Raw genomic sequence first — 8,531 nt, 5'->3', positions numbered from 1 at the left:
TGAGTCATGACAATCCGTGTATATTAAGGAGAAACTACCTTATTCACGGACACAACAGCGAGAGACAAATACATAAGCATGTTTGTCTAAAAGGTTTTATTGTATGGCTGTTTCTGAGCCTTTTGGCATCCTAAGCAATTGGTATTTTTTAAATAATACTAATCTCAAGATGTATTAAACGAAAAATAACATACAATAAACACATTAGATCAAGTCTCTATATATTTATGGTTAGTTTACATTTCTCTGGATGACATAAAATTAAGTAACTAAATTGCCAAACAAAAACCTTATATATAAATTAATTTTCATTACATAAATTTGAATTTGGCAGATCTTGCCCTACAATTAGGTGAACAAAAAATAATTTTACTGATATTCCCAGTATCAATTTCAGATATAATACGACCGAGATGGTGATCGATGCATTTAATTAAAATAATGATATAATTATTCAAAATATTTCATTGAGACCGAAATCTATTATCCTGATCTTTTTAGTTCCGTATATTAATGGAACACGTTTTGTTTTTCTACACAAATAAAACTGTGTTCCTAAATCAAATTATTTTAATATAGGCTAAGTAAGGCACTCAAGGCTGAATACATTGAATATTAGATATTGTGAATATATTAAAATGTATGCACTTGCTTACTATTAGTGGGAGGGACCATTTGAGAGCATTTAATTGGACAAAAATATGTTAAGTACAACACAAGTTATCAGTTTTTTTGGCCCATTGAAGAGAAAGACTCTCATTTTGTTTTCACGTGGTCTTTAATGTGAGCACTGTTTAAAAACAAATGCAACCCTCCATCATCCTATAATTGCACTGATGATGGAAGCATTTGTACTGAGGTAATTTTGGACCCTTTGAGCTTAGGGTTATTCTTGTTTTGTTTGTAAATGTATGACCTTGCACAAATTTTCTAGCAATCTTTCCTTCAAATGGAGAGCTCAGGCCTTTCATGATGTGTTTCAGTGCTTCCTAAAATAAGCTGAAAATGGGTCGCTGGTTATTCCAGCGTCTAATTCTGCTGAGCGGAGGAAAAGAGGATAATCCTCGCTATCCTGCCGAGAGAAAAGCCAATTTTACAGCGAAATGTGAACGGCACAGGGAGAGCATCTGCGGAGAGCTGATAAGAGTCACACACACACACACACACACTGAACACAAGCGAGGATGAGAGAGGGTAAGGTTCAGAGGTCACTGGTAATGGTGTATTAACACTAGACATTTGTGGTGTGCAAAAGATGAAACCCCAGAGGAAAATTTGCTCAGATGTTGCTCTTTCATAGCTCAGGAAATGTAATTGTGTTATCAATTATGTTTAATTAGGTTTCAACTTTGCCTCAGATGTTTCTCCTAAAATGAGAAATAAAAACAGACTCAAATGATTGACATATAGTAATAGGATAGAGCAGTTGAGATCATTTGATCTAGGAAGAATTCAAAGAGAAATATTTGAATTCATATTGAGATATCTGAAATCTGAGCACAGTTAGAGACATTAATGAGAAATCTAGAGGTGACGTGTGACTACTGGACTTTTTCCTCAAGAGAAACTAATGAGAAACACCACATAAGCTAATATCTTCAGTTAATCAAATTTTAATGGTCACACACACAGTACGACACGCAGTAACACTTTATTTAACACAGTATTTATCATTAATTAATGCATTAACAATAACTATATGAGCAATACATTTGTTACAATATTTATTTATTAATACTTGTTAACGTTAATTTATAGAAATACAACTGGTCATTGTTACTGCATGTTAGCTCAAGTACATTAAATAACATTAACAGATACAAATGTTGAAATTAAAATGAACTAAGATTAATAAATGATTAAGACATATAAACTAATGTTTAGTGTTTTGTTCTTCCCTCATATTTAAGATATAATAATAATAATAATAACAATAATATTTTCCTCATATTTTGATGGATTAATCGAACTTGTATGGGTATTAAAAACAAATATTCCCTCAGAAATCACTTTTCCCCACTACTGTATTTTAATTTCTGTATGTTGGCTTTTGATGTGAATGAGTTATGAAATATCTGATGAGGGCCTCCAGCTGGACTGGGCATCTGTATCACAAACCATAGGAAATCATTTTAATTGTATGATGTGGGAAAGGCTCAGCTCCTAAGAGGAGCATATTCATATAATCCTGTGAGTCATGACGATGAGCATGTGTGAACAACTGCATACGTCACGACTTCTGACAAGTGCTGTCAGCATCTTGTGTCAAGAGTTACTGGTATACTCTTAGTCACTTATTTACAGACATCAAGCCAAACATGTCTAAAGTTGCCCCAAAATGTCTTAAACCACATTTAAATAGGTGAATGTCACTGCCTTAAAGATACAGAATGATGAAAACACACAGGAATGTTCTACTGTTCTAACACAAATGTCACTTGCTCTGATATTTTGTGTATACTATATATATATATCGCAGTGACATTCAGAGACTTTTATGCACACCTTAAATGTCAAAAATACTTTTTTGGGTCCTGAAAACATGGGAATGCTTTAATTTATTCGTTTATATGTTTATATGCTATTGTATGTCGAACATTTTGGTCAGAGTATTTGATGACCCTGGATGTTAGAATAAAACGAATGACATTTAGTAGATAAAATGTAAAGCAGAGCTTGTCACTCATGGATCCTAAACCCCTTCATCACACTGACATCTCAATGACGCAAACGAGTTTGAATATAGAAGAGATATCTAGAGAAAAGAAACGGAGAGGCAAAGACATGGGACGCGTGGCAAGAATATAGATGACGTCCAAAAGGACACAAAGTGATTGGACGGGAAGAAGTGGCATATTTTAATCATGTGCGCCACTCACTCAGGGCTTTTCTGTGCAAAATGGGTGTGTCTTTAATGTCACAAGCCTCTAGGGCTTCCTCTCATCTGATTGGCTACTGTTATGCCACTCTTCTATTGGATGATACGTTCCACAGACTCACTGCTAATTGCACATGCTGTTCTCGCACCAACACAGCAGCTTGTATTTATATTTCATTTGCATTTGCATGGTATTTTATTAGGTGAAGCCAATAGCATTTTTCGTCAGGACACAAAATCAAACATTTGCCAACAATTAATAATATGACAATATTTAATCACCAGAAGGACACAAATTATAATTATGGGATGTATATACACATGGAATAAATACAAACCTTCAAAATTCAAGTATTAAAAATATCTAGTGTGTGTGTGACACTATTTGTGCATGCTAGCATGAAGCCCGTTGTAAATAGCTGGAGAGGATGTTAGCGTGAGGGTTAGTTAATCGCTGTAGACAGCTATCATAGCACATTAGAGCAGCCGAGAGGTGACCAAGAGGCCTTTTTGTGCACAAATTAAGGCAGAAATTTCTATTTGGGGTCAAGGACCTTTGATTTTCAGAAAAGATATCAAATGAACAGCAATTATTTAATCTATTGACTGAACAAAATATATGCTCCGTAGCTTTAAATGTTTCTTATGCCATCAAAGACATGCTTGCTGACGCTATAAGATAAACCTAATGTTGGCCAAAATCTATAAGAGCACTGCATATACTTCATTGATAAGGCAATCCCAGAATGCACTGTGCCTTGCTCATTGAAAAAAAACATTAAAGATGACAGACAAGGAAAGAGAAACGCTGATTATAAATATATAATTCAAAACTGAAAAGTGCACTAGTTCAATTTGAATACAAATTGACCAAATATTTATGTATGCCTTGTATTTTTAGGCTTATTGGAGTATTGCTGAGCAAACTGCTAATGCCAAACTCTAATGCAATTAATTGTGTGACAAATCTCCCATGCATTTCATGCATCGAGCGCTTCTTGTGAGTTTCTGCCTGTGTAAAGCGTTCCAAATCAGTTACCTTTGCCTGTATGGCTGTAGACGGCAAGGCAGCTCAGTGCTGTAGAGCAGAACCATAGAGTCAGAAACACACTCCATGATTCATGCTCTTGCACACACACAAAGACACTGAAATTATCTCTTTTTCTGCCCAGCAGGGAAACCCACTTATTCATCCCCATGGCAACCGCAAGAATGGAAAAAGATGCCCATGATGTCTAAAAGAGAAATGGCCTGTCAAAAGTCAGCCATTTTCGTTTACTGTGTGCGGCTTGGCACTCAGTGTTACTTTATCTCCCATGAACAGGTTCATCTTGCCAAACACGCTGTTGGAATCGGCATACGAGCATGATTACAGCACATTTGAGCTGGTAACAATGATTATACATAAACGGGTTTGTATATAATCATAATGTACACATAAACTGTCCAGATCCATGGTTTCCACTTTTAAAGACAACATGAAATACAAAATGCAAGCCATTTTACTTCAGAAAGATACCCCCAGGGGTGCCCGAGAGGGGGGGAGGATGAGCACCCCAAACATACGGATTTCACGGTACCTGATATACGCAATGGATTTTCGACGACAACAGCAACCTGCGTTTGTGGCAAGAGCTGTAAGAACCTCAGAGGCCTGAGGATCCATCAGGCCAAGATGGGCTGCATAAGGAGGAAGCAAGTGGAGCAACGCACAGAGACAGTGCTAAGCACTGATCCAGGTGAGACAGAAGAGGAGCAGGAACCGGAGTCACCCCACAGTGTCCAGAACCTCCATGCTCGACATGCTACACCTAGCAAACCATCAGAACACCGGCGGGTTTTATGGCCTGCTGCAAACAAGGAGGCCGAGTGGCGGCAGTTTGACGAGGTTGTTGAGGCTACTCTAGATGCATCATGCAGAGAAGAAGTTGATCAGCGACTGCAGTGGATGAGCATTCTAATCATCAGCATCGGTGCAGAGAGATTCGGCATCAAAGTACCGAAGGCTCAGAACACCGCTAGGCCAAACCGGCGTGAGACCAAGATCTCCCAGCTCAGGAAAGAGCTGAAGGACCTAAACCGAGGAGGCGAGGAGGAAAAGCCAGCCCTGACAGAGCTCCAGGACATCCTGAGGCAGAAACTTATCTTTCTACGGCGGACTGAGAGACACAGGAGGAGAGGCAGAGAGAGAGCTCGCAAGTGAATGGCCTTCGTTGCAAATCCCTTTAGCTTTACTAAGCAGCTGCTGGGGCAGAAGCGGAGTGGGACCCTGCGATGCCCAAAGGAGGAGATCAATCAGCACCTCAGTGACAAATACAGCCATAGCAGGAGAGAGGAGAATCTGCCCACCTGCAGAGAGCTACCCACACCACCAGAACCCTCTTTCCAGTTTAACATCAAGGAGCCCACCTTGGCAGAGGTCAGGAACATCGTACGAGCTGCATGTACTAGCGCAGCTCCAGGCCCAAGTGGAGTGGCATACAAAGTCTATAAATATTGTCCGAGACTCCTGGAGAGGCTGTGGAGACTCATCAGGGTAGTATGGCGGAGGGGAAAGGTGACCCAGCAATGGCGTCACGCAGAGGGTGTTTGGATACCAAAGGAGGAGAACGCGAGTGACATCACGCAGTTCCACACCATCTCTCTGCTCAGTGTGGAAGGCAAAATCATTTTCAAGATTCTGGCCAACAGGTTGTCTTAGTATCTCCTGAGGAATTCCTACATTGACACCTCGGTGCAGAAGGGCGGAGTCCCAGGCATGCCAGGCTGTCTGGAACACACAGGAGTGATCACCCAGTTGACCCAGGAGGCGAGAGAAAATCGAGGAGACCTGGCAGTCCTCTGGCTTGACTTGGCCGACGCCTACGGATCAATTCCACACAAGCTGGTGACAACAGCTCTGATGATACACTACATTCCTGAGAAGATCACTGAACTCATAAGGGACTACTACAGCAGTTTCAGCCTGAGATTCACCTCTGGAACAGTAACATCTGCGTGGCACCGCCTAGAGAAGGGCATTATCACAGGCTGCACCATATCGGTGGTATTGTTTGCCCTAGCGATAAGCATGCTGGTCAAGGCTGCTGAGGTGGAATGTAGGGGCCCCCTGTCCAGATCCGGCATACGCCAACCACCAATTCGAGCCTACATGGACGATCTGACTGTCACATCAACATCAGAGACAGGGTGCAGGTGGCTCCTCCGCGGTTTGGAAAGGATCACGGCATGGGCAAGAATGATGTTCAAGCCAGCTAAGTCCAGATCCTTGGTCCTGAGAAAGGGGAGGGTGGAGGACAAACACCGTTTTTATGTGGATGGAATCACTATTCCAACAGTGTCAGAGAAGCCAGTGAAGAGCCTAGGGAAGATCTTCGACAGCACCCTGAAGGACAAGGCAGCGGTGGAAGCAGCCCACATGGAGCTGAAGACGTGGCTATCAGTGGTGGACAAGTCCGGTCTTCCGGGGAAGTTCAAGGCATGGATATATCAGCATGGTATCCTGCCAAGACTCCTGTGGCCACTACTGATTTACGAAGTCCCAGTATCCCTTGTGGAGGACTTTGAACGTAATATCAGCCAATAACTGCAGAGATGGCTGGGTCTGGCGAAGAGCCTGAGAAGCATTGCTCTGTATGGGCACAACAACAAGTTGCAGCTTCCTTTTACTGGCCTGACCGAGGAGTTCAAAGTCACCAGAGCCAGTGGTGTTGCTTTACAGAGACTCAGCTGACACCAGAGTATCTTCAGCAGGCATCACGGTCAGAACTGGGAGGAAATGGCGAGCGCAAGAGGCAGTCGACCAAGCAGAAGCAAGACTGAGACATAGGGTCTTAGTTGGCTCTGTGGCAGTGGGAAGAGCTGGTCTAGGTAGCCACACAAAACCACGCTACGACAAAGCCCAAGGACGAGAGAGACGCCATATGGTGCAGGGAGAGATTCGTGCTGAGGTGGAGGAGGAACGTCTAAGTAGGACCGTGGCAATGCGCCAATTGGAATCATGCAGTTGCCCAGAAGATCACCTGGACAGAACTATGGAAGTCTGAACCCGCAAGACTTAAGTTCTTGATCCAGTCGGTGTATGATGTCCTCCCAAGTCCATCTAACCTTCATATCTGGGGCCTAGCAGAAACACCAACATGCCCTCTGTGCCCGGCTCATGGTTCCCTGGAGCACGTCCTAAGTTGCTGCCCTAAAGCACTAGGAGAGGGGAGGTACACTTGGCGCCATAACCAGGTGTTGAAGGTAGTAGCGGACACCATCTGCATCGCAATCCGGGAGTCTAAACATCAAGTCCCAGTGAGGCACAACATCTCCTTTGTTAGGGCAGGGGAGAAACCTCAGGGAGAACGTAAGGCCGCAACAGGACTGCTAGCCATTGCCCGTGACTGGCAGTTGCATGCGGACCTTGGGAGGCAGTTAAAGTTCCCAGACCACATAGCAAGGATGTCACTGAGGCCAGATCTGGTCTTAACATCTGACTCAACAAAGCCAGTTGTGCTAGTGGAGCTTACTGTCCCCTGGGAGGACAGGATGGAGGAGGCTTTCGAAAGGAAGAAGGCCAAATATCTTGAGCTGGTTGAGGCATGCAGAGGGAGAGGATGGAGGGCCCGCTGTGAGCCAATAGAAGTGGGCTGTAGGGGCTTTCTAAGTCAATCTGTGCATCGGGCATTCGGGCTCCTTGGCATCAGAGGGTTGCGTGAAAGAAGAGCCACTAAAATCATCAGTGAGGCCGCCGAAAAAGCCTCAAGGTGGTTATGGATCAAAAGGGGAGAAGTATGGAGTAGCGCGCTGCTTGGACACAAACCGGGGACTGATCAACCCCAGTTGGGTCGCCCAGGTGAGGGTGTCTGAAGATCAAAGACCCGAAACACCCTGTGACCCTGGGTCCTTTCTCTGAAGATGTGTCAAAGCTGCACCTTTAAGGTGTTTCAAAATCTGACATTTCTGAGTGAAACAATGTTTTTCAGGGTTTTAAGACTTCTAGTTCCCGCCCCCTTTTTCAGCAGTGCTGGTTCTGGAAGTATTTGGTCCATTTATTTTTCACATAGTGATAAAAAAAAGAATTATAAGCCATGAACCAAGCCAATCAGCCATGAGTTGAATCATAACATGCACTTTGATTTGAAGCAAAAAAGAAATTGAAAATCGGACAAAATGTCAAAGGTAAAAGACTGTTTACTTAACGGCTTTAGTGAGGGAAAGATCTACAATCCCATGAAGCATTGCGAACAGCATAATCGAATTAAATATAAAACTTAAGATCGACTCGATTACATAATTCGCATAGCTTCATGGAAGTGGGCGGAGCTAAAGAGCTATTTTGACGTGACCTTTTTTTTTTACTTACTGATGGTATAATTTTCTGTCCTGAACCAAGGGTAACGTCTTTTTTCACTAGGAATTCTGCTGTTAAATACAATTATATAAAAAATAAGCTAAAATAACACGGACTGACGGCTTCAACAGAAGCAGATACCATGAATTAACAACCTCGTAGCTCACAGTAGGCCTGTCTTTAAAGGTATACAAGTTATTTTTGAAGCAGATTTATGATTGAACCGCACGTTTTAAAATCTTCTCAGTCTACTGACATTTGTTGTGATGTCCGCTTCAAACATTACAATGTTCATGATAACTTTCGTTAACTCTA

At 42.4% G+C, this 8,531-nt stretch overlaps 1 pseudogene; it reads left to right on the top strand.

Moving 5' to 3' along the window:
• Positions 1–4,395: 4,395 nt before the first annotated feature.
• Positions 4,396–7,732, top strand: LOC130100581 (uncharacterized; annotated as a pseudogene).
• Positions 7,733–8,531: the final 799 nt, after the last annotated feature.

The sequence above is a fragment of the Rhinichthys klamathensis genome, unplaced genomic scaffold (assembly GCF_029890125.1).
Source record: "Rhinichthys klamathensis goyatoka isolate OS25496 unplaced genomic scaffold, OSU_Roscu_1.1 h1tg000244l_1, whole genome shotgun sequence".
Classification (NCBI taxonomy): Eukaryota; Metazoa; Chordata; class Actinopteri; order Cypriniformes; family Leuciscidae; genus Rhinichthys; species Rhinichthys klamathensis.
The sequence above is the reverse complement of the archived record's forward strand: the minus strand, read 5'-3'. Positions and strand labels throughout refer to the sequence as shown.